Here is a 27,766-nt window from a genome sequence, read left to right as displayed (position 1 = left end):
CAGCCTTTCTCTTCAACCTCAGCCTTGTATCTTAAACTATCATGCATCATGTAACAACATGTCAGTCAACAACAGGTCACAAATACGACACTGGTCCTGTAAAATTATAATGCAGCTGAAAAATTCCTATCACCTAGTGACGTCATAGTGCAATGTATTACTCACATGTTTTTGGTGATGCTGGTGTAAACAAACACATTGCACTGCCAGTCATATAAAAGTATAGCACATACAATTATGTACAGTATGTTGTACTGATAATGATAATAGATGACTACTGGTTTATGTATTTACTATACTTTTTAATCATTATTTTAGAGTGTACTCCTTCTACTTATTAAAAAAAATTTTTTTTAAAGTTACTTGTAAAACAGCCTCAGGCAGGTCCTTCAGGAGGTATTTCAGGAGAAGGCATTGTTGTCATAGGAGATGAAAGCTTCATGCATGCTACCGCCCTGAAGACCTTCCAGTGGGACTCGATGTGGAGGTGGAAAACAGTGATATGGATACTCCTGACCCTGTGTAAGCCTAGGCTAGTGTGTGTGTGTGTGTGTGTGTCTAGATTTTAATAAAAGACTTTAACAAGTAAAAAAAATCTGAAAAATAGAAAAAACCTTATAGAGTAAGAATGTAAAGAAAAAAAGTACAACTGTACAACATGTTTGTGTTCAAAGCTAAGTGTTATGATAAGAGTCAAAAAGTTGTTTAACATTTTAGCAGTTTATATAAAATTAAAAAGTTACAGTAAGCTAGGGCTAATTTACTAGTGAACAAAGAACATTTTTAAATAAATGTACTGTCACCTAAGTGTAGAGTGTTTATAAAGTCTACAGTAGGATACAGTAATGTCCTAGGCCTTCACATTCACTCACCATTTACTCACTGACTCACCCAAGGCAATTTCCAGCCCTGTAAGCTCCGGTCATGCTCAGTGTCCTCTACAAGTGTACCATTTTTTATCCTTTTTACTATATTTTTACTGTACCTTATGTTTAGATACACAAATACTTACTATTATGTAACAATTGCCTACATTATTCAGCACAGAAACATGCTGTACACATCTGTAGCCTCTAGGTTATATGACATAGCCTAGGTGTGTAGTGGGCTATATGATCTAGGTTAGTGTAAATACACTCTAGGATGTTCACATAAGGAAATTGCCTAACAAGAAATTTCCCAGAATATATCCTTGTTGATAAGTAACACATGGCTGTATACATGCAATGCTTAACGCTTTGTAAGTCCCCATGCTAATCAGCTTTTCATACTGCTTTTCCTTCTCTCTGGAATTCAACTTCCTTGCCCTTGGCAACATTTTCTGCGCAACTTCTATTCATCAGTAAAAGTACAATTCGGTTATTATTTCCTCAGCAAGTCTTTCCTGATACTCCTTCCTTTAGGCTCGTAATACCATGAGACTATTTCTATAATTACAGTTAACATCTTTTTTGTGTGTGTGTAATTAAAAATTTTTTTGTGTGTGTAATTAAAAATTTTGTGTGCGTGTGTAATGAAAAAAAAAATAGAGATGGAGTCTTGCGATGTTGGCCAGGTTGGTCTTGAACACTTGGCCTCAAGCAATCCTCTTGTCTTGGCCTCCCAAAGTGCAAGGATTAGAGGCATGAGTCACCACATCCAGCTTTAACATCCTTTTTAATGTGCAGTTGTCCCTCAGTATCCATGGGGGATTCATTCCAGGACCCCCCTCAGATACCAAAGTCTACAGATGCTCAAGTCCCATATATAAAGTGATGTAGTATTTGCATATAACCTGTGCACATTTTCCCATATAATTTAAATCATCTCTGGATTATTCGTAATACCTAATACAATGTAAATGCTATGTAAATAGTTGTTATACTGTATTGTTTAGGGAATAATGACAATTAAAAAGTCTGTACATGTTCAGTACAGATACAATCATACTTTTTTTCTAATATTTTTTATCTGCAGTTGGTCGAATCCACAGATGCAGAGCCCACAGACATGGAGAAATGACTGTACAAACTTATGTTTCCATCCTTCCACTATGATTTAATTGTTTTATACTTCTATTTAACCCTGTTCCTGGGTTGTTGAGTAAATGAACAAACCATGAATTCACACACACAAAAAGTTGTGGACTTTAAATGTTGGATCACACATTTCCTAAATAAAAGTGTTGTTCATACAATCTCAAGAAGCTGTGAAATAAAACATTAAGCATAGAAAAACCATTTTATGGAAGACAAAACAAAACAAAACCCAAAAACCTGCTGTGTGAAGTAGTAAAATGATTATAAGATTTTTAATTGGAAGGCCTGCTTTTGAGTTCACCAGCACTGTCATTTGCTAAAGGTAAACTCTAACATGGTATCTACAAGCCTTGGTTGCAAAAGCTGTTAAAGGGAAGGTATATCTCATTGTGAATTTTAAGAAGATTAAATAAAAATTATTTGCATTAAATCAGAAGGATATCATTGAGCAAGGAAGAAAAATACCATTTTAGGGTAAAGGAGGATGACCCCAAAAGTGAGAAAGTAGGGAGCAGTCTCAGAGAATGTAGGAGGGGGTGGTTCTGAAGAATACTGTAGGGGATATGGAATCAGAAATGGGTTCAGAAGCCCATTGGGGCCAGATTGCAGAAGGTTTGAAATACCACACTACCTAGATTAGATGTCACTTCGTAAATGGGAAGCTACTGAAGGTAACTAAGGAGAAAAGAGAAATCAGCCAATTTGTGTTTCTTTTCTTTTTCTTATCTTTTCTTTTTTCTTTTTATTTTTTTTGACACAGTCTCAATCTGTCACCCAGGCTGGAGTGCAGTGGCGTGATCAGAGCTTACTGAAGCCTCTTGACCTTCTGGGCTCAAGTGATCCTCCTGCCTCAGCCCTGAGTACCAGGGATTACAGGTGCGTGCCACCACACCTGGCTAATTTTTTTTTTTTTTTTTTTTTTAACAGAGACGAGATTTCGCCATATTGCCCAGGCTGGTCCTGAACTCCTGGACTCAAGCAATCCACCCACCTCGGTCTCTCCCAAAGTGTTGGCATTACAGGCATGAGCCACTGCACCTGGCCCATTTTTTGTTTCTGTTAAACACTGTTTTGGCTCCAGCATTTTCCATGTATTCACTCATTCATTCCTATCATGTTTTAAGCCTATAACCTGGTAAACAAAACAGACCACATCTTTGAACTCAGTGTTTACAGCCCGACTATGAAGCTATTATATTATCTTCATTTATCATGAAGATAAATCATGAGGAAAAGGCCTGAACTAAGATGGTGGAAAAGAGAATGAAAAGAAAAGAGATGAATATTATGGGAATCATCAGAGGAGGTTTTTGCACTCCTAGTATTCTACAAATAATATAAAATAATTAGTCAAGCTACAATTTCTTTGACAAAGTACAATTTTTAATATATTATATAATATAAAAACAAATTAATGCTTTATCATGGAACTGATCATTTTCTTGAACTGTGGTAGTGGTTACAAAAATCTCATATGTGATAAAATTATATAGAACTAAACACACACACACACACAAATGAATATGAGTAAAACTGGTGCTATCTGAAAAGTCCATGAACTGCAATTACCTGGTTGTAATATTATACAATAGTTATGCAAATAGTCACAACTGAAGGAAACTGGGTAAACAGGATTTTATGATTTCATACAACTCTGTATGATTTCATACAACTGCATGTAGGTCTATAATTATCTCAAAATTAAAAATTTTTTAATTAACATTTTCCATGAGGGCTAGACTATAGATCATATTTGACTTTGTATCCCCAGTACTTCATGTTATGCTGAGTTCATGTCAGCTACTTAATAAATGTGTCACTTAAGAGATGTTTGTTGAATAAGCAAATGAATGAATTAGAAAGCATCACATCAAATAAACACATCATTTCTGTTTACTAATGTTACGAACCTGATCTTATGAGTTTCTATGTCTGAAATATATGTTTATGGCAGTAGTTTAAATAATAGAATCATGAGTATCTGATTCTAGATACCATGAAGTCAAGATCATGAAGATTTCAACAGTGTGAAAAGGTGGTTAGCATGGGACTTACAAAGCGTTAAGCATTGCATGTATACAGCCATGTGTTATTTATCAACAAGGATATGTTCTGGGAAAGTTATCGTTAGGCAGTTTCCTTATGGGAACATCCTAAACTGTATTTACACCAACCTAGATCATTGAAGATGCTGGCATAGACGCTTGGATGGTTCTCTCTTCCGCCACCACATCTCACAGTGTATGGTGAGTTCTCAAAATAATGTTCTTAAGAAATACTGATATAATTTTATATGTCCCAAAAAGATATATGGAAAGTTTGTTCTTTTTCTTTTCTCTGCTATGGCGGGGAAAAAAATTACAACTCTACTGGTTCTCAGGACAACCTTGTAAGATGAGTGTTATCTCCATTTCACAGATGAGGAAAGAAAGCTGTAGTAGAACCAGAATCAAACTTAAATTTTCTGTTCAAATCCTTCACTCTGCACTACAAAATGCTGTACCCCAAAGATTTAATATCAGTATTTTAAAATAGCCAACTTAATATATCAACTGTAGACATACCTATATTTAACACTTTAATCTTCTAAACATTTTTTTATTCTTTAATTTTCTTAAACAACTGTATACTCAATAAGTTCCATGATGTACCTGTCTTGACTATTTGATTCCAAAATAACAAAACTGTGACCAAATTAAAATAAAACAAAAAAGGTAACTTAGTCCTTCTTAAATGCCCAAGAACAAAGAATAATAGTGTTGAAAAGTCAAAATTACAGAGCAACTTAAAAAATACTAAGATTATTTATATCATAGGATAATAAAACATACTAAGATTATTTATATCATAGTTACTCTCTAATTGGTACAGAATTAGAGTCTTCTAATAAGGAGAAGCTGACTTATTTCACACCATGGAAAACTGGAGCTAGATATTAGGTAGAACTTCCTGGCCAAATAGTTGCTGTCACTAATTAACTGTATTAAAATGTATAATTAATATAAATTAATTAACTCAGTGTGCCTCAGTCATCTGTTAAATAAAATGGGATACTAATACCTATCCTATCTAATGTACAGGAATGTTGAGACTCACAAGATAAAATAGGTATCAAATCTTTTGAAAAGCTTAAAGCATTATGCAAAATTAAAGTACTACTACAAATTTTACAAATTTGTAGAAAAAAATATCTTTTTTTTTTTTTTTGAGATAGAGTCTCACTCTGTTGCCTGGGCCAGAGTGCCGTGGCATGATCTTGGCTCACTGCAACATCCACCTCCCAGGTTCAAGCCATTCTCATGCCTCAGCCTCCCAACTAGCTGGGACTACAGGCCTGCACCACCACGCCTGGCTAATTTTTGTATTTTTAGTAGAGACAGGGTTTCTCCATGTTGGTCAGGCTGATCTCGAACTCCTGACCTCAAGTGATCCACTCACCTTGGCCTCCCAAATTGCTGGGATTACAGGCGTGAGCCACTGCACCCGGCCCAAAATATCATTTTTAATTTTTGGAATAATCAAGTATTAAAATCTGCATCTGATTTTGTAATACAAATCCAAACTTACCTGAAATACTCACAAAAAGTTATTCAATTTTTGAGATTTGTTGTGATTTGTGTTTGTTTAAGTACTTTAGTAATGTAGTCTGAGTTTTACCAATCTTTCATCAATTTACACAATGTTATACCAAATGATTTCCTTAATTCTCAGTACCTGAGATTAAGAGGTTATGCTAGGTGTTTATAGCACAGTTTTAATTCAGTCAATACACAGATCTTTTATGAGTATCTTCGAAGCACAAGGCATGGTGCTAGCTGTGATAATGAGGTCTTTTTCCAAAGGAAAATGTGGTGAATTTCAGGGAAGGTCAAAATAGCCATGCTAAGAATTAAGGTTGTGTGGAAGTTATGCAAGAAACTAATGAGGTTAGAGCCCTCCATCAGATTCCATGTGGATAACAATTAATTTAACACAGGTCGGGGAAAACGTGCAGACAACTTCTAAAACTGCTTAGCTACATTCAACCATCTCAGCCACTAAACACAAGGAAAATAAGACAAGATGGTGTGAAACCTATCTGTCACTACTTCTGGAAATAAAAATGACTCCTGTGAATAAAGGCATAGTCTCAACCAAGAGCCACGGAAACTTCTCTGTGGAGTTACTTTAACAATCCACAGTATTAACACTTCTCAGCCTCAGTAGCTGCTAGCCACACCCTAGAGACTTAAGCCCCTGTCCCCTCCGTTTGCCCCTAAGATGTTGACAGTTCATCTGTTCAGTTTCCAGAAGGGAACTAGACAGGGCAGGGATATTTATTGTTCTTATCCAAAGCTCAGTAGGAATTATTGAGGGAAAACAGGGAAAGGAAAAATTAGTGCAATCCATCTCATGAAACACTTGGCCAATGTTACATATTAGCTAACTAGTTAGATGTATAAGATTGCAAGTTTTGGCCGGGCGCGGTGGCTCACGCCTGTAATCCCAGCACTTTGGGAGGCCGAGGCGGGTGGATCACGAAGTCAGGAGATCGAGACCAGCCTGGCTAACATGGTGAAACCCCGTCTCTACTAAAAATACAAAAAAAAAATTATCCGGGCGTGGTGGGGGGTGCCTGTAGTCCCAGCTACTCGGGAATCTGAGGCAAGAGAATGGCGTGAACCTGGGAGGAGGAGCTTGCAGTGAGCCGAGATCGCGCCACTGCACTCCAGCCTGGGCGACTGAGCAAGACTCAGTCTCAAAAAAAAAAAAAAAAAAATTGCAAGTTTCTTCCTGGAGCACGTATGTCCCCATGCAAACTCTGCTCATAACTATGCCTCTTTTTTTATGGGAAAATCACAAAACAAACAGTAAGTGATGGTCAGTATAGAGGCATTAACTTTACAGATTAAAAAATCAACGTGATGGTCGATAGTAAAAAATAAACTTAGGGGGTGTCAGATAAAGAAATGGAAATGAAGTAAGGAGTTTGGTTTCATCACTTCAGAAACCTCTGTGGAAGAGATGCCTCTCTCCAGTGTCTAAGGAACCTAAGCGTCTGTGCCTCAGGGAACTGAGCTTTAGGAAAAACAATCTCTTGAAAAATGGCAACTTCCATCCTAGCCTATGCCCACATGTACATATTTTTCCCCACTCTCCAAATTTTGGCTGACAGATTAGCCAGTTCAGGTAATAATGCTGACTGATGTTGTGAACTTTATTCATTCATCTATCTTTCTATCCTTGGAACCTCACGAGGCTGAGGGCTGCATGCCGAGGCCATCCCCAGCACATACATAAGGTCATCTGCTTATTTACCTGCATTGCTGTATCAAATATGCTGTCACATTTAAACTACAGAGCTACTAAAATATCTGCCACAAGAAAACAAATAATGATAGCCAAATGATGGTGTGTGATTGGTTGACTGTACTGAGTAGACGGGGTTGTTACCTAGTAGTTTTATTAAATATGAAAGCAAAAGATTTATATTATGGGTGATAAGGGCAAGAATGCTGTAAAAGTGAGAAAATATGGCAACAGTGTGCTGTACATCACCAATAGGATAATTATTTATCTAAAAAGTTGGCATTCTTAGACTTCCAACATGCAGTGTATGAAATTCATATATTCAAAGGAGACATCATAATAACCTGCCGGCTGGTAGTGATGGATATGTTTTTAATCCAAATGACCACAATTTTCAGTCTACCTGTCATGGAGGGCCGGAAAAAAATGGAATTTTCCTTTCATAACTCTTGATGTTGAAAGAGGAAAAACCTGGAAGAATGATAAGTGGCTCATTCCATTGGACAAATGGACACGGAGCTGAGAGAATGGATGTGAATAAAAGTCATTGTTCCTTAACTAATGCCATTTTCACTTGTTACACTGAAAAAAAAAATGGAGCGAGGGATGATTTCTGCCCCCTTCATGTCTAAAATGCAGGAGTTCAAACTGCAACAAAAGCTGGAAAACCTTCAACACCATGTGAGTTAATTTACAAATTACCTCTTGCTGAAAAAGTCAGGGAGAGGCTGGCATAATATTTGTCTATTAACTAAAACTTATTGTACCAACACAGCAAGAAGAGTGACACTGTAGAGCTTTATTGGCTAGAAAGCCTCGCCTATGGATTTCCTCCTTTGAGGTTTAAAGGAATTCCTATTTCTCATTTACAGTCTATCAGAAAAGGTATATGACCTGCATTTTTTAATTTATATAAATCCACTCAGTCAATCAGCCTGGGCTGAAATTTAATGGATGTATCAGTCATCGTTGGTCCGGGGAGAGAGAATGAAGCACCAACATCTACTACCTCATCTCCGCTGCTTCTATTATACTTCCCCCAGCCCCGCACCTTTTTTTTTAACCTCACTAGCTTAGATACCTCACTTAACTATTAAGCGGGAAGTCTTGCAAAGTTGTTGCTTTTAAAGAGAGAAGTCTGAGTAAAAATGAGCTGATGGAAATATAGGAAGACTCTGGCTATTTTCACTTTTAAAAAACTTCATTTTCCCACCTGTGTCATGGCAATATTATCACACATTCAGCAAATATACAGTAGCAAGATGTTTCCGTGACAAATTAATTACTTTCTAAGCATTTTATCAGATAAATAAAAAATCACCACAGGATGATAAAATCAGCTCATTCAGTTGATTTAACCTGTCCTTCAAGAAACTCACCTGAAATAAATTAAGGACCACCTCTCAGACACACACATACACAAACACACACACTTACGTGCTCATTTGCTCACTCTAAAACATGTATGCTGGACTCTCATACTACTGGTAACAAGGCTCGTAAAGGCCTCCTAACATCAGAGCCAGACAGTACTGTTTACTGGATTAGTATGAAAGACGGTATTCCTATGCATTTCAAAAGATAAGAGAAACTGAAGATGAGAACCTCTTCAAGTATCTTTAATCTCAGTGTAATCTGCTAGAGTCTACGCTTTCTCCTTTAGTACCCTTAGTAGGTGACTTATAGTTTTATTTTGACATTTCCTTTAATATCAGAAAATATTATATTTTTATAGTCCTATTCTTACCCTAACACTCTAGGCAGAGAAGAAACCAGTGAGTGGCTAGGTTTCTGTCTTTACTTTGCTTTCCCCCTTTGCTAATTTCAGAAAGTGAATCCAGCAATTATAAGTAGTGTGAGGCTGATAAGGAGTCACACATGCAAGAGAAATAGGTTCAATTCAAGCTTCCCTGACTAATCCTTATTATGACTCATTTCGACTTCAGAATTTGTCGGTTGAGGTAAGAAGCTAATTTGGCTTTGAGAAGCAAAATCTCAGTTTTGTACTTTCCTTCTAGCGCTATTAACAACCCCATTATTAAGAGCAAGTTTGTGGAGTTTGGGGGGGTATGAAATATTTATTGAGTGCCTGCTTTTGCCAAGCATTTTTTGCACGCTATTTTATGAAATCGCTAGACTTAACATCTTTTAAGCAGTAGCATAAATTTCTCTGGCTTTCAAACTCATAGTCTGCACCATACTATCTTGCTTCCCAAAATAAAGTGCATTATTTTTAAAACCTGCACCCAATATCATCCTTACTCTATGACCCTGAGATTAACAATCTGACATTCTGTGAGATCCTGTCAGGAAATGGTAGCAGAAAGGACCTGATAGATTTCTCTTAACTGTTTCATTCCTCTATGCACAGATGCTGCTCCTTCTGTTTGCATTCATCAGCAGACCCGTCTCCTCTCTTGCCATGGATTCTCTCCTGCAAACACAACTAGGTTTTAAACTATATGTTTTAAGAAAACAAAGGAATCTAGCATTACGCCTGGACCAGCTGTGACATCCCAAAACAAAAGATCACCAGGCCATGCTGACTGTCTTCAGTGCTTAAGTAAATACCACCCTATTTATTAGCCTTGCTTTGGGGAAACCCCAAATGGTCACCTTACCTCCTGACTTATGAATCCATAAAAATGCCCATGATTTATTATTGCATCCCCCTTCTTCTCTATGAAGGGATAATGAAGTTCTTTATGGGAGGCTATTAAGAAGCAACATGGATGCTACTATTTGCTACTTATCCCATATAATTAATAACACCATAACTGCTATTAGAGAGCAGTATTTAAAGTAGCCAGACTATCATAAATATGGCTGATTTGACTAAACTGTCAATGGCAAATTTCAAGAAGAACCACTAAAAGGAGATTTACTTTTGAAATATATATTACAAAAAGGCTTTTATTCACATTTATTTTATTTATGTTTTGGTTCTAATGAAATCACTAGACTTACCAATTTGCTAGGTAATTATAAAGTCAGAACTCTTAAAAGCAAGTAGTTATTGCTAATTAATTTTCTTCTGGGTATCTCCTTGACAAATTATAATATCTCCCTTTTAAAATTTCTTACGTATAGTTAGGCCATAGCTTGCTTTAAAAGGCGACATTTGTTCCTTTAAATAACACCTTTGATGAAAACGCAGATCAAATAAAAATAAAATTAACATCCAGATTATAGATTCTCTAGTCTTATGAGAGAGGGTGAAGAAAGAAATCTGTAAGAGGCCAAAAAGAGACATTCACAGCCAGTAGGTTGTGCTGATTCATACTCATTTACTAAGTTTCAGTTCCCATTTTATGAAAATAAACCCACTCTAGACTTCCCCCAATGAAACAAATATATTTTTTATGTGATCTTAGGATAAAGTAAGTTATTAGATATTCCAGGCAAGCCGGTTGTGGTGGCTCATACCTGTAATCCCAGCACTTTGGGAGGCCAAGATGGGTGGATCACTTGAGGTCAGGAGTTTGAGACCAGCCTGGCCAACATGGCAAAACCCCGTATTTACTAAAAATACAAAAATAAAATAAAAATAAAAAATTAGCCAGGCATGGTGGTGCATACCTGTAATCCCAGCTACTCGAGAAGCTGAGGCAGCAGAATCGCTTGAACCAGGGGAAGTGGGGTTGCAGTGAGCCGAGATCACGCCACTGCACTCCAGCCTGGGAAACAGAGCAAGACTCTGCCTCAAAAAAAAAAAAAAGATATTCCAGGCAAAGTTGACCCAAGCACATGAGTTGGTGAAATCATGTACATGTGAATTATTCTGGTATTCTAGTCCTGTCCATATTAGATCAGAGAAGATCTAATAATCTAGAAGAATTATTAGAATAATATTAGAATAATATTATGGAAGAATATAATATATATAATATATATTAAATATATATTATATATAATATCATAATAATAGAAGAATTATAATAATCTAGAAGAATTATTATAAGAAGTTCTAACATCAGAATAAAAAAGGAGAGAAAAGAGTGCCCAGGAGGATTCTTGCCAGTATATCTTAAATTTTAAACAAATAATAATAAATTAGCACTGTGAGTTGTGGTGAATACAAACCAATCAAGGCAGTAAAAAAAAGCTTAAGTATTCTTGTATAGATGCAGTTAAAAGATTTTTTAAACATTTAATTACTTTGTTTATCTAAGGAGCCTCAAGGTATCTATAGATGTTCCCTGAAGTTGTCAAATAAATACTGAGCCAACTACTGTTCTTGCAGTTAACTAACCACTAACATGTGCGGGGGTGTCCGAGCTTTTGGCTTTCCTGGGTCGTCACATAGGAAAAAGAATTGTCTTGGGCCACATATGAAATACACTAACACTATGATAACTGATGAGCTTTAAAAAAATTCACACAAAAAAATCTCATAATGTTTTAAGAAAGTTTACTCATTTGTGTTGGGCCGCACTCAAAGCCATATGTTGGAAAAGCTTGATAAAGGTTACCTAATTAAGTTTTGTGTCTGTCAACTTTGTCCTTCTTTGCCTGTCTAGAGTAGCAAACAGTGTTCCAGTGACTCTGTGAGAAGTAGCCTGCTTTTCAGGAAAAGGTAATTTAAGAATAAGTGAAGGTCTTTGTTACTAATTCTGTATAAATGTAATTTTTTTTTTGCTTTTTTTTTAACTGCAAGGAAAAAATAGACAATGGCTTTTTTTAATGGCATGTTTTCAAAGCTGGATAGATGTGTGTGTGTGTGTGTGTGTGTGTGTGTGTGTGTGTGTTTGTGTGTTTGTGCGTGTGCAGGAGTGGGCTTGTTGTTGAATGTGGGGGTGGGAAGAGAGAGAGCTGGGATGTCAAAGGAGGAAGTGTAGAGCCAAAAAAGAATGAGTGAGTGGGGGATAAACTTCAGTCTTGCCTAACTCACCTGAATTTTATTGACGGCCCTTAAATTTTACAGAGTTGCTTGACGTAAGGAAAATATCTCATTTTATTTGGTGCTGGAAAATGGTTTTAAATGCAGGTAAAAAGGAATCAATCACCTCAAAGACTTTTTGGGAAAAGACTGGGTATAAATAAATTTTCTTGAAGTAAAAAGTATTGAAAAAATATAAAAAGAATTACTGGTTATCGTTTGAGTTAGCAATGTGATTCATTTTCATGTATGTTCCGTTCCCCATATAGACCTTGCTTATTTAAATGAAGGCTAGCACTTCACTGGCTCAAAAAAAGCAGATCTTTTAAATTTACTTTGGAACAGAATTGAGGCAAGTGGGATACTGTTAACTAACCCTAAACATCTAGTAAATTCGGCCGGGTGCGGTGGCTCACGCTTGTAATCCCGACATTTTGGAAGGCCGAGGCGGGTGGATCACCTGAGGTCAGGAGTTCAAGACCAGCCTGGCCAACACGGTGAAACCCCATCTCTACTAAAAATACAAAAACAATTAGCTAGGCATGGTGGCAGGCACCTGTAATCCCAGCTAGTTGGGAGACTGAGGCAGGAGAATCATTTGAACCCGGGGGGCAGAGGTTGCAGTGAGCCAAGATCATGCCATTGCACTCCAGCCTGGGAGACAAGAGCAAAACTCTGTCTCTTTCCAAAATAAAAGAAGAAGAAGGAGAAGAAAAAAAGATCGAGTAAATTCTAAAGTGCAAAACATCACATACCTTTCTGTACATATGGAGCCAGAGGAAATATTAAAAAACAAATTATCTTTTCATGACTTTATCATAGGTACTCAGTTAACAAATAAGATATAATAAGATATAATCACTAGATATAATACATATTATCCACATGTATATGTCTGTGTTAATCTATAATGTAAAAATGGGAGCAGTAGATTTTTTTAAATCATAATTTAAATAAAACCCCCTACCCACAGCCCAAACTGATACTATGTTCTGAATGATTCTGAGGAAGAAAAATAGCAAAATTTGTTTCAAGTCTGGAAGCTACCAATTCCATTCACAGTTCTAAACTTTGATTTACAATTTATAATCATTTTTATACAAATTAGCTCTTCCTAGACCAAAATGACACTACAGCTTTGTAAACTTATCTTGTTAGGTACAAAATGATACCAGTAAGTCTTTGAAAAATAGTATGTTTAAACTTTCCTAATTGCAACAGTGTCTATTTCAGTATAAATGACTTGTTTGACTCTAGTTTACAATTGCTTTAAGTATTTCTTTTTTGGGCTAATCAAGTAGGTACCTGTCCATGTGGCTTATCTAGGCAGAAAACACACAGTTACATAGAGATTGACATGTTTTAAGATTTTCATTTAATAGTTAGTATATATTAATGTATATGCAAAATCCAAAACAACGCTTTGTACACGGTAGCTAACTAAAATATTCTGAATGGCCACATAGACGAATATAATTGACATAGAAATTATTTTCTATTTTTTTTATATCTAGTAAGGAAAAAAAGGACACAATCTGTGTAAATTATTCGCTAAAAAGTCAAATGTGTTATCCCCATTTTAAAAAATATGTTTCCAAAAGGACACACGTTGTTTTATTTTGCTAAATCAATACCCAAAAATGTTACTTTTCATCAGTTACACTTACGTTGAACGTCCCAAAGATTCCCTACCTGGAATTGCCCATATTTGAAGTGCAAAACAGGCTGAGCACTATCTAAATCTAGATAAAACTCATTGGTTTGTAATCTGCACAGTGATCTATACATCTAAATCTATATGCAAATCGAGTGCTTTCATGCATTAAAGCATTCCAAAACACCCAGGACCAAGGGAGCAGCAGGTTCTTTCAGATCCTTCCCCTGTTACTCTTCTTCTTTCCTTCTATTTATTTATACTAGCTACCTAAATAATTCACACTGCCTGCTTTTCAGCCCGAATGTTCCTCAGAAGAGGCCTACAATGAGCTATTGCAGTCACCAGATGGACTCATGAATGCAGCAGGTGGGGCAGATGGCAAGGCGCCCTGTCTGATGCTGCCTGCCTGGGCATGGACTGCCTTTTCCTTCCAGGTACATTATCATCATCCCAACACTGAGCGGTGTGTAGTTTGGGGGTGGGGTGGAAGTGGGGCACTGGCAAATCCTTTACATGCAATACTAGAGAAATCATAAATTACCAGCTGCCCTCTTCCTCCTCGTCCCCCACCCCCAGCAACCCCTGATGTTTCATGTTGTTGCTTTGTTAGTGAGTTTGTCTTTTTTTAAGACTACAATGAAGGTTTCCGAAGCATTCTGGCACTATACATGACGAAGAATGCATCCATTTTAAACAGTCCACCTCAGCTTTAAAAAGTGAAGAGAATTCAAAGGGAGTGATACGGGAAAACTCAGAAAGACTATGGCAGGGGTGGGGGAGTGGATAAAGCATGTTCACAAATATTTTGCAAAAAAACCCACAAACGAAGCAAAAACATAGGTGAGATGACTCAGCTCATGTCTCCAGTGCTTACATAAAGGTCCTTTGCATATATGGAGTGGAAAAGATAAAAACCATATGTTTACAGCCTTTTGATGTTGCAGAAAATGCTGGCTGTGCCCACGATGCAATAGTTCTTTGTCTCATATTGCTGGTGTCATTTCTAAAAGTGTGGCATTTCCCTTCCAAAGTTTGTAATCCTGTAATACTATAACACACAAAAAAAACTGCATTGCATATCACTTGCAATTGGAAACTTACAACATCATGATGCCAAGCTATCCTGAGATAAGCGCTCAGTAACATGTAGTATAAATTTTAATTGAGCATAAACATTTGACAAAAACTCTCTCGAGATATTTCTGGCATATTCCGATTGGCAATGGTGCCATGATACCATGATTTTAATCCTTCTATAAACTTAACTGATGCCAATATAAATCTTATTACCCAACTTCACTAATCATCTAATTACAAACATCTAAAAATGTGAAAGACAATAATTTTAATGACCTGGAGCAAACCAATCTGTATCTTCAAAAATAAATAAATAAATAAAACTCCTAAATAAAATACATCCACTGAAGAGATGCTGCAAACAGAGAACTGCTTTGAATTCAATCTTTGAGTCCTCAGGCAAATTGAAATCCCAGGCTTTTGGGAACTATCAGGCATCGTTGTAGGAATGCTGGACGAAGACAATAGCTGTAAGATTATCTCAAGATTAAGGGCAAGGTTTTCTTACAAAAACTACTTTTCAATAGTCATTTACTTTGATTGGAATGAGTTTACTAATTCAAACCTTTCCCTCAAAGTCAAACAACATAAACCTTCTAGAGTTCAAACAAATCCTTCTTACCTTCTCTGCTACCTGGGAAATATACTGTCTTACATGATCTTTTAAAGAATTTTTTTTTCTTTTCATTAATCAGTCTAAAAAAATCAAACCATATAGAAGTAATGTTGAGCATTTTAAGATTTAATGGCAACTTTGGTGATCAAGTCTTCTCAAAGAAAAATAATCGGGCCCAGCTTTTAGCTGAAGGAACACAGGCCAGATTAGACTTGACTGCTCCCAGACCCCAATCACATTCTCGCCACATTCAGGATCTAAATGCACAATTCCTAATTACATTCATGATGTGAACTTTACATCAGTTCTAAGAAGCCAAAACCAGAAAGTTAGGGTGAAAGTTGCAATTTGCTGAAGTTTTATGTAAAACTACTGCTACTTAAGTCCCGAATTTATTTTATGAAGACTGACTCCTTTTTACATTGGAGACTTAGGTATGAAAAATCCCATTTTTAAATGTTTTACATGCATTCACATATTTTTATCATTCATTTCAAGATCTTAGTGCTTAAGACAGTGTCTCCACGTAGCCAAATACTTTCGAATGATCAAGAAAATGCAGTTTAATGCACTAAATTGACAGCTTTAATGATTTTAAAAACTGCAAAAGAACACATGTAATATTTTTTTGATGCAACGTGAGACTATAAGCAATTAATCTGACACCAGAGAGTTGGTTATATGGAATACACTTCAAAATCAATTTTAAACTGGTATTTTCTGATTTTATTAACTATCATTCAGCTATGTACCCACAACCTAATTACTGTATATAATGGAGGATACTTTAAAATATTAAACAGAAGAGAATAAATATTTCTTAAGAAAAAATACACTGGAAGGCAAGTGGTGTTAAATTAATTTTTTAAGATAGCAACTGTGGAATAGAAACATAATTTTTAGAATTTATGTAGTTCATAATGATTTGGATATTCTTGGTATATTCAACATGTGTTAAGACAGTCATAATTAAACTGGTAGGCAATATTACTTCTAAAATAAAATTAGTAGCAAAGTCTCAGAAAAAAAAAGCCATTTAAAAAAATAAAAGAATATGTGTAAATAAAAAATGAAGAAATGAGTATGTAATTACAATTTAAGCCTGGAATATAAAAGATAATAAAAGTAATATATATTACCAAGATGCTACTGAAAGAGAATTATAAACAAAATTTTAATTTTTTACATTTCAATAGTATTCTTTTAGTAAAGTTTACATTATATTCTCAAATAGATCCACCTTATATAAATGTCTACATTTGAACACATTTTTGGAGTGTTAGAAATCAGTGTAATGACACTGGTCATTAGAGAAATGCAAATCAAAACCAAAATGAGATACCATCTCACGCCAGCTAGAATGGTGAACATTAAAAAGTCAGGAAACAGCAGATGCTGGAGAGGATATGGAGAAATAGGAACGCTTTTACACTGTTGATGGGAGTGTAAATTAGTTCAACCACTGTGGAAGACAATGTGGTGATTCCTCAAGGATCTAGAACTAGAAATACCATTTGACCCAGCAATCTCATTACTGGGTATATACCCAAAGGATTATAAATCATTCTGCCATAAAGACACATGCACATGTATGTTTATTGCAGCCCTGTTCACAATAGCAAAGACTTGGAACCAACCCAAATGCCCTTCAATGATAGACTGGATAAAGAAAATGTGGCACATATACACCACGGAATACTATGAAGCCATAAAAAAAGGATGAGTTCACGTCCTTTGCAGGAACGTGGATGAAGCTGGAAACCATCATTCTCAGCAAACCAACACAGGAACAGAAAACCAAACACTGCATGTTCTCACTCACAAATCGGAGTTGAACAATAAGAACACATGGACACAGGGAGGGGAACAACACACACTGGGGCCTGCAGGAGAGTGGGGGGCTAAGGGAGGGATAGCATTAGGAGAAACACCTAATGTAGATGACGGGTTGATAGGTGCAGCAAACCACCATGGCTCGTGTATACCTATGTAACAAAACTGCATGTTCTGCACATGTATCCCAGAACTGAAAGTATAATTAAAAAAAAAGAAATCAGTGTAATGACAATACATATACATGCAAAAAGCTTACATTTGCATGTGTTCGAAGAAGAGTTATGTGTATGTGCATGTGTGTACAGATATATATGTGTGTGTGTGTGTGTGTATATATATATTCAATTTCTCTAATTAATTAAATTGTTATTTTCTTATTTCAGACCTCTTCCTGGATATGGATATTCCTTTAAGTCTGGAAGTTTCAAAATACATGTTATTCTGAACCTAATAAAGAAAACATATATCCAACCTTTAATCTAATATATACTAGAATTAGTTTAATTTAAAAAGAGAAACATAATTTTAAATGCCCCCTTCTCTTTGCCAAAATATTCACAGTGACTCAAATGCCATAATTCAATGCAATGATCCATTATCTGAATTCATACAGATCCCTTTATTAACTATGATTTTTTTGCCAGCTTTTTTTTCCTATGTAAGTAGTGCTGATTTAAAAAAAAAATTGGAGGGAGTATGTATACTCTCTAATGAAATTACTGATTGTACTTATTTGTGGTTTGCCGACCTCGGTGAAAATATAAATTAAGTCACATAATTAAACACACAAAAAAATCTTAGAATAAACCAAACAATATTTTTTTCTAGAGCTGGAAAATACAACACACCAAATTTGTAAATAAGGACAGTATCTTTGCAATATTAACCTGTAATCCTGGTTCAGGATTTACCTAATTTTTGTTTTATTTTGCTTGTCTCTTCTGAGAGTCTTAGAAGAATTTTCTGCAGGTGTTTTGAGTTTATAGTTTTAAAAAAGGAGAAAATGAGTGCATGCTCCCTCGCATGCCTTCTCTGCACCTAAACAGAGCCATTTACATAGCCCATTGAACACTGTTTAGTAAACAAGGCGGGTACAAGTCCAGAGTGGCTTCTATCTTCCAATCCTGCCGTCTTTTTTAAAAACAAGGCAGGGGTTCTGTTTTTAGTACACACTTTGGTTCAGTGTTAATCCTGTTTTATGTTGTTCACACCTGCTGCTGACTAGCAGCCTGCTGATGGGCTGGGGCTCACGCTGCTCAGAGAAATCCCACTAAAACTAACGAAGAAGCTGGACAAAAGCTACTGTACAGAGCTGGAAACAAAGCCTGCCCAGGGTCCAGAAGACAAGAGAGGCAAACCCCACAAAATCTTTCCTGTCATTTGCAGATAAGGCTCCAATGTCCCAAGTATGCCACTAAACAAAGAAAAGCAACCAATTGCTTTTTTTGAAAAGTCTGACCGCCATTGGGTTGTTTATATTCCTGAGCTTTCTATGTCTTTTGGTAAAATTGATGCAAATACAGTTTTAAAAAATGCTGTTGTAATCAGGTGTACATGTGAGTCACTACTTTGAGTCCTTAGCAAAAGAATCTGTACTTAAACATAATTATTCATTTAAAATACTCCATGGCTAACCTTTCTACTCACAGAATTTCGCATCCAAAGTGAACAGAGAATAAATATATTCTGCCATCAGTGTCCATGGTGTGGCCAGGACAGTGACTTGTGTACTAAGACTGCTCTCTTCCCACCGCCCCCAGCCCGCTGCACTGCATGCGCCTAATAGCAAACATCAAAAGGAATGATTTCTTTTTTGATCTCAGTACCAGCGATAAATCAAATTCAGTGCCACAGACAGGGGGGAAATACACTACTAAGGGAAAACTCCAAGACTGACAGTGGGACCAGGCAGAGGCATTCACTCAATCAAGTTTCAGTAAACGATGCCCACCCTTCTCGTTGAAACAAGATGTAAGCTGTCGTGCATTTACCCAGAATGAGAAAAACGTACTGAGTCCTGACGTGACCCTAAGTTAACAAGCACTTTGTGCTGACATTTCTAGTGGTGGCATCAGAGCCCCTCCCTCCTACCTATCGACCGAGCCAATTTCCTTCCTATCTGGGAGCCAGTTTCTGCCCGCAGGTGGTTAAAGAAAGCTCCTATTGGCCACTGCAGAACAGCTCCAACAGGAGCTGCACATCTGGGGGGTCAAATGGTGGCTCTGGGATCATTTTATTACATCTCCTGGAGCACCTTTCCTGACTGCAATAGCCAATAAAGCATCCTGGGCTCCACTGCCAACTCGGGGAGTTCTGCAGCTGCCCGCTCCACAGTGGTGCACAGATTTCATGGAGCACAGTTTTAATACTTCTCTGGGGGAAGCACAAAAAGCACTAACTAGCATATTAAGGTTCTCTTAACGAATGAATGTGAGGATGAAATATTTGAGGTGTTGTTATCTTTTCCCCAATTTGTTTTGAAACTATTTACCCTTAGCAATGTGCTCTTTCTAGGGGGTCACTACTGTGTTCTAATAGGAGGTTTCTCTGGCATTTGTGACATGGTCTTCCTCAGCAGGTGCAAATTTTACATGGATTCTCAAAAGCATCTAAGCAACCACAGAGGACATATCAGATAAATGCACACTTTTTCAGTGTGTACAATACTTTATACTTGGCAGCTCTTTAATGATGTTAGAGAAAAAAAGTTGCTAAAAATGTTATTATAATATACTTGGTATAATTGTATATAGAATTCATGTGTCTCCCATCATCTGTGACAGCCCATCAGAAAAATAATAAAAAAAAAGTTGTTGCTTTCGATTTGATTATGGAATATGAACGGTAGAGAAATAAATTCAATTATTGTGTTGAATCATATGAAATTACTGATATTTGACCATTGTTTGACCTACAAAAATGGCAAGTTCACATGATTCTTTCTAATATAATTAGAATCCCATTACCTTGCTTTCATTCAAAAAAGTCTGATGTTTCATCAAGGAATTTTATGATTTCAAACTTGACCTTCCTATTGCTTTTTCCCTCAGAAAGCTACATCAATTTTTTAATTAGTATCAAAATGAGAGAACTTATCTAAGTCTATTTTAAGACTAGAACCTATTAAGGGCTTGGGTACACAGGCCCTAGTGGTAAACGTTTCATGTGAAATGAAGTTTTTTGCATGTAAGAACATTTACTTATTCAATGGCGTGTTTACTATATCGTCCCCTTTTGGTGAAGCCACTTAGCAATGCTATATAATGGAAGAGCAAATGCTTCATTCCAAGTGCCAAGACTGCACAATAATGGAATATGACAGAAAATCTTATCCTTGAGGTCCTTGACTAAAGGATTTGAGACATGGATAATTTTTTTTTTTTTTCCAGCGACTTTGTAAGTTTACTCAGGACAAAAAGATTTCAGTGTATCAGCAGTAGTGGCGGTTTTCAGATCAAATGATATTTAGTGTTTTGCATGTAGTATTGGCGACATGATGAATACCCTCAGATGAGAAGGAGAAAAATATAAGCAGCTGTGCGCTTGATCAAGGTGCGCTACCTGCTGCTGCCTCCCAGCACTGCTGCTAAGCTTGCCCACTTCTGAAGAAAGTGAAGACCACCTTATTTTGATTATAGTGCTTTCCTCGGGCAGGAATTTTTATTTCTGTTGAATCTTAAACCATTACATTTCCAGTGATGCATTTTTATGTTTACAATTGACATCTTCATAAAAGAATGAAACCTTTGAGCAACAGCTCAAAAGCATGAAGGTTGCCTGCAGTAAGTATTTAAATTATTTTACACCTAAATGGAGCCCAGTTGTTTTTAGTTAAAATTTAATAAACCTTAAACTGATGACCTTTCTTCCACAGAAAGGTCCCGAGTTGCAAAAACGAACTTTCCAATGAAATATATTTTAAGGAACTAGTGCTGAACAAAGGGCTATTTGAAGCTGAACGCTTTGTCAATTTATCAGCTTGTGAACATTCTGTTCCTGAATTCCCCACTGCTGCTGAATGTATAGAACGGTGGTGCCTTGCTTAATCGAATACTATTGATTCGAGTGTGTCACAGTGATCTCATTGAGAGTAATCAATAGTAATCCAAAATCAATCATTCTGCTCTTGCACTATCATTTATCAAATCTGAATACGCCAAATTATTTGTAGGCATCAAATTACAAAGAAGAGAAAATGGCAGAACTGGGAGAGTTAATGGTTTATATTGAAGAAAAAAACCAGTATCTCTTTTTTCAAAGGGAGGTGCTTTAAGATGGACTATTACTTGGACAAATACGTTTATCTTCTCATTAAAGAATCCTAACTTTAAATTGATCTCATTCCTTTCTTGAAAAAAAAAAAAAAAAGGATTTCTCCCTGTAGAAGTTTGCTTGTTCAGCACAACTCACAGATGCCCTAACTTATTTAACCAGAGCACACTAGCATTTTACAAGTCTGATCAGCTAAGTTTCAAATACCTGTAACCCATCTGCTGAGAAAAGAGGGAGACTGGATTGACATAGGGCATAACTGCATCTTCTAACATCAGAAATGATGTTTAATAGAATTGGAGTGGAGAAAGGAGTACTTAATTTCTCCAGAGAATGTACAGCAGAGATGCACCTGCTTATCAAAGAAGCTGCTGTTGATGCTGAAGTTTCTTTTATCAACATATTCACCTGTAATTTCGTCAAGGTAATAAATCCCTCTATTCATAACAGCACACTCAAAAGCACCCCTCCTATTTAACTTGAATGAAAAAGGCACAGAGTGTCTAAAACATTTACTTTTGCTAATGTAAAAGTGTTGGCATTTTACTTCATTCCTGATAAGCTGGTGCCAGTAGAAGTGATTATTCTTTTCTTATTCAAAGCCTATCAGCATTTCGAAAAGCTCTCTCAATCTTATCAGGTGTATGAACAGCACAGTTAACTGAAAACAGTTTGTAGTGCTCCTCTCTCTTTCTGCCAAGCTATCTGATAAACCCCCAACTAACTAACTGTATTTACACACAATCAAACATAAGTTGTATCTTCTATGCACTACAGCCAGATTCCAGTTTACCATAGGTTTTTCTGCTGTGACATTAACTTAGCAAAAATGTCAGCCTCCAGTATCCCAAACTGACAACAATCAAGAAAACACTATAAAAGCACTCAACTAGAATGCACTACAAACAGAAACAAAAAGAAAAACAAATATAAAAAGTTGAAGGCAATCTCTCTGGAATTCAGAGGGAAAATGAAGTGTACTCTGTATGCAAATATGGGTGAATATCATGCACTTACCTTTTACCAAAGTAAATGACCCTTTAATAAAACAGATGAATAGAAACAGAAATTGTAAAGGAAAATACTGCTGGGATAGAGGAAGGGAAGGTGTTTAGGAAAGTGTTTTAGAACTGAGCAGGCATTCCCCCCACACTTCAGGTTATCTCAATGTGGCAGCACAGAAGTTCTATAATGTAAGCAAAGGAAGACAACAGACAATATCACCGAACTTACCCCAGAAACTGAAGACAAGATAGAAAGCAAGGCTGTCACATATGGTGACCACATTCTCAGGATAGATTTTCCAATCATTAAAACCCTCATAAATGCTCTAGACATTAAAGTTTTGTTCACTATAAGAAAATAAAGAAATAAAAAAATACAATTTGAGTTTTTAACCTCTTATTATTTGTCTTATTCTTCAGACTTAACCAACTGAATAGTTCAATATAAAGGCACGAAAAAAGAATCATCATTCACATTAACGTAAATAGATGATCTGTTCTCCATTTCTATCTATTAAAAAATGCTTAAACTAGGTCATGGCTCATACGAATTGAAAGACACACCTAATCATTTACGGGTAGTACTTTGGAGCATGAAAGATAGCAATGACATTTCTAGAGCATAAGAGAAATCAGAAATCTACTTGAATGACTGAGTAACAACAAATTCCTGAGCCTAGGAAAGAATCTCTGCCTGAGCTTCTGTTCATAAATTGTCCATTTGTTCCTCACCTCCCTTTGCTGAATGACTAACAGAGAACAGAAAAAGGCGGCCACATGCTCCCACCTGAGCCCAACTCCTGATGCTGTCTAGACTCCAAGAACAGAATGAGCCTTCCTTTAGATGTGTAGAGCAATAAGATGAATTAGCCAAGTGTGTAGTTCAGTACAATTCAGCTGATGGTTGCTTTTCCATCTGTGACACTATGATCCCATGACTGATGAGGCAGGTCTCATTCAAGTCTATGGATAAAAGGGATGTTTCTGTCATTTCATAGGACCCAGCACCAACTGTATACAGTCATTTTCTCATAGGAAAAAGACATGGTTCTCACCAACCATATACATCTTTCCCTTTCTTTGGTCATGAACAGTTGGTTACGGGTATGATTCCTCCTCAAAATTATCTGATCTGTTTTAATGGATTAATGGCTGAAAAGAAATTAAAAATTGTCAGAATATTCTTTTATTTATGGGAAAATGAATACAATTTAACATGCCCATCTTACATTTTTGGAGAAGTTAATGTACTAGGATAATTTGGAATTATGGAGGGCAAAGGGCAATCAATTGAACAACCTCACAGTTTATTTTTTTTCTCTTTAATGAGTACCTCAGTCTATAATTTTTTATATGACCTGTTATTTTGGTTAATTTTGGATGCAGTTCTGGATATATGATTAATATGCATTTACGATTATTTTAAAAGCAACATAAGTTCGTATAAATATTGTTACATAATAACTGCTTTGAAAAGTATCCTTTTAAGATATTTTAACTCACATTGTGAGTATGAAAAAAATATATATTTCTTTAACGAGTCCTTTGTTCAAATTCTCAAAAGCTATGAAAAATGAGTAAAATCTTTCTAGAGTAGATGAAAAAGGAATTATCATTTACAACGGTATTGTTCTGATCATGGAAAAAAAAGAATTTCGTGTGCTTCTGCCTATTTTCTGTACATAAGTTCTTAATTTATGTTTTAATTTTCTTTTGTTTTTGCATATTGAATATGTCATACAAAAAGAAAGTGTAAGATTTTTTTTGTTTTCCAGGAAACGTATGCAAAGTGCAACAAAAAGAGGTGTCCCCTGATAAAGGTGGATTGTCCATGTTCCTTTGGATTCTCCACTTCTTTAAGTTTTTATTTACTTCACAAATAAGAGCAACTGAGGTTCACCACTTCAGAGACTTTTGTCTTTCTAAACCTATTTTACTTTCAAGGTAGTAGAAAAATTTCAATGAACCTAAGTTTTTTTTTTATTGGAAACTTACTGTTATCTATGCTATCTGTATTCCTATAGTTCATTTTTAAAGATAAGTAAGCAAGCAAGCTGTTTTTTCATTACATTTATACTAGCCATCAATCTGATATGAGAATGTATTGGTAGCTTCCCTTTTATTTAGTACCATCTTAGCCAACCGTTTGCAGAAAAGGTGTATAATGAAGCAAAGTTAAATTGACGTGTCTGTGATATGCCTGACGGCCCTCAGTATGCCCAATATTAATTTGTTTTCTTTGGCTAGGTAAGTCCTGCCAAAGTATATTACACATAATGTGTACTTCCAACCAAAATGATGAAAAGTATATATGAAATTTTGTTTCACTCAAAGAAAAATGAGAAGTCACAGAGGAATATATATGACAAAGACTATTTTCTATAATTAAAATATAAACGTACTTTTCAGTTCTTCTTTTAGAATTTAATCTAATCTGAAGTAGGCTCCCTGTAAGTTTTGGCAATTTAATAAGTATCTAAAATTTTTTAAATGCCAAAACCAAGTGTTTTCCTTTTCTATATTGTTTGAAAGAATTCCATATAGCCATAGGTTGTATTTTTAATTGTTAGTGTTGTGTGGTTTATAGCTACATTCAAATGCACATATAGATCTATGCAAGTATACTAAAATGGTCTTTGACCAGAAAGAAGCCAATTTCTTTAAAACTGTACCTTTTCTTTCATTGTTTTGCCTTAGTAAGTTACCTTCCAAGTATACATGCATTGTCATAAATTAAAATGACATATCATTTGAAGAAATCAAAACGTCAAAAGCAAGTTTCCCTCAAACATTTAAAATTATTTTAAAACATTATAAGGGGAAATTTGTGTATATACACACATATATACAACACTCAATAAATCTAAACTCTCTCAATTCAATAGTTTTGGATAATTGATTGGAAGATACATTTGGAAAATCCTGGATAATTGATTAGAAAACACATTTGGAAAATACTGAGAAATATTGTCCAAATCATAGAACAAGAAACATGTGTCACTTCTGGAAAGAAAAAGTAGAGTGGAGAGATGTGTGTGCTACAACTCTGAATGGAAATTATTTTATTAGCTAAGGTTTCCTAGACCTTACAAAGAACAAGTCTAAAAATGAACTTGAAACAAGAATAAAAGGCCAGGTAAATCCTTCAAAAGGCTGTCATTTCCCACCCTCAGATAATAAAGGAGCTAACTTTGATCTGATAGATTGGCATAAAGAAGAGGTTAGCAGAATTTTTTAAAAAACACAAGAGCAGTAAATTTGTTAAAATGTTATGCAAATAAATAAAGGTAGGCAATGAATCTAGGAATTTTTAAAAGAATATGAATTAGAACAAGAATTAGAATAGAAAAAGCAATTGCAGAAGTGCTTTCTCTCAACAGTCATTTACTAAGTAAATTCACAGACTTCTAAACTTACCTCTTAGAATAAAATTAAATAATTCTGAAATCTATAATGTACTTTATAGAAATATAATACTTATTAATTTTATATATTTGCTTTCAGAAAAAGAGCAAATGATATGTTTACGTAGTGCAGATAAATGAAATTCATATTTTGCATTTGTTTGAAAGCTATCATGCTTTACATTAAGATGTATTTGTCAGGCCCAATTGTGTAAGAAAAGAATGTAGCCAAGAGCTAATTCAAAATTGTTTCTTGGATATGGGCCCAAACCATTAAATTATACATTTAATATCAGTAGTTTCTTTCCTATTTTACAAATTATTTATGATTTCTAGATACTGAATACATGAATGACAATTATGTGAAAATTCTAAAATCAGAAACAAATTGACTTACTAGGTTACCTGTTACCTGTCTAATACACAGTAGTTAAATAAACTCAGTTTAAAATCAGATCTGTAAACACCTGAAATACCAATTCCAGGTTAAAATCATGCCTGGCAAATTTAACTGGCAACTAACTGATTAGAATAATACTTGAGTTCTACTTTATTATATAAATGTACATGAATACTTTTAGCAGCATACCTATAATCTACATATACATTACCTCTTCCCACATACATGCATATTTCACATGCATACTATACATGCACACAAATATACTCCTGTGTATCCTATCGACTGCTTTGAGTTTTAAAGTACCATGTGTGTATTTATTTATTAATAATAGTATAGATCATGTATATCCACATATACATGGCTATCAAAAAATCAATGACAAAAACATACAAAATGCAATGGAAAGATTGTCAAGCAGCAGAGATGCTTGGTGTCATCCTTGCACTATCAAATATACACATAAGTATGATTGGAGAAAGAGAGGCTAAATATTTCACTGTCAGACAATGTAGAGAACTGCAATTCATTTCTATCTCTTGTGCTTTAGGACAATGACAATTTAATACAATGCCAGTGGATGTAAAAGAGATAAAAACTGAACAAACTGGGCCAGTGTAATCAAAGATTTTCTCCAGAGAGCTGGCTAGGGCCGGAGCTCATATGCACTTATAACAGATCAACATTGCATTGTTTCTCTCTTCCACGAATTTGCTATGAAGCACAATTCAGAGCAAAGCTTATCTGCTGCAATGACTCTAAAGTTCTACTGAGATCCCTCAGATCCTCTCCTCTTATTTCTAAAAGCTGGATAGGTGATGCTAAAAAGTTTATTTCATATTAATTGGTTTAATAGAAATCATTGCTATTAATTGCCATTTGTATGAAAAAGTATCTCTCATCAGCATATAATTTATTTTATAAAATAATATAAAGCAAAACCTTCAGTGCTTAACATCACTTTACAAATAAGACAAAGAAATATTTTGTTTAGTCATTGAGCTAAAACAAATGTTGAGGAATTTTTCGTAAGTGATACGGACTTGAGATTGGGCATTATGCCTACCTTCCAAAAGAACGGTTTCTTCTTTGTCTGTAATTCTTGCAGGAGTGAGGTATTGTGAAAGTATTGTTAAATAGAATCATAGAGAAGTTAGCTTCCCTCTTTGATGAATAGCACCAGGTATCTAAAATTAATTGCAAAAGTATGGCCCGGCTAATGAGATGGTCCTTATCTTTTCTCAGCCAGGAAGCACAAGTATTTTTCTGCTGGCTCGATATTTTACAAAAATGCCTAAAGTGTTATTAACTAAG

General features: G+C 35.6%; 1 protein-coding gene across 10 annotated transcripts in view; it reads right to left on the bottom strand.

Annotated features, from left to right (window-relative positions):
• The window catches only part of ESRRG (estrogen related receptor gamma), a 594,759-nt gene that overhangs the window by 196,239 nt on the left and 370,754 nt on the right, over nt 1-27,766 (bottom strand). The window contains exons 1-2 of one of the 10 annotated variants that reach the window (XM_030812874.1): nt 23,436-23,611; nt 22,878-22,996 (exon numbers count right to left, since the gene is read on the bottom strand). The exons of 6 other annotated variants lie outside the window; for them this stretch is intronic. The gene's annotated coding sequence lies outside the window, so the exon portion shown is untranslated. Of the gene's footprint in view, nt 1-22,877; nt 22,997-23,435; nt 23,612-27,766 lie in introns of those variants that run through there. 3 more of the 10 variants (XM_030812873.1, XM_030812872.1, XM_030812875.1) reach the window with 3 other exon arrangements.

Source organism: Nomascus leucogenys, chromosome 5 (genome assembly GCF_006542625.1).
Source record: "Nomascus leucogenys isolate Asia chromosome 5, Asia_NLE_v1, whole genome shotgun sequence".
NCBI lineage: Eukaryota > Metazoa > Chordata > Mammalia > Primates > Hylobatidae > Nomascus > Nomascus leucogenys.
The sequence above is the reverse complement of the archived record's forward strand: the minus strand, read 5'-3'. Positions and strand labels throughout refer to the sequence as shown.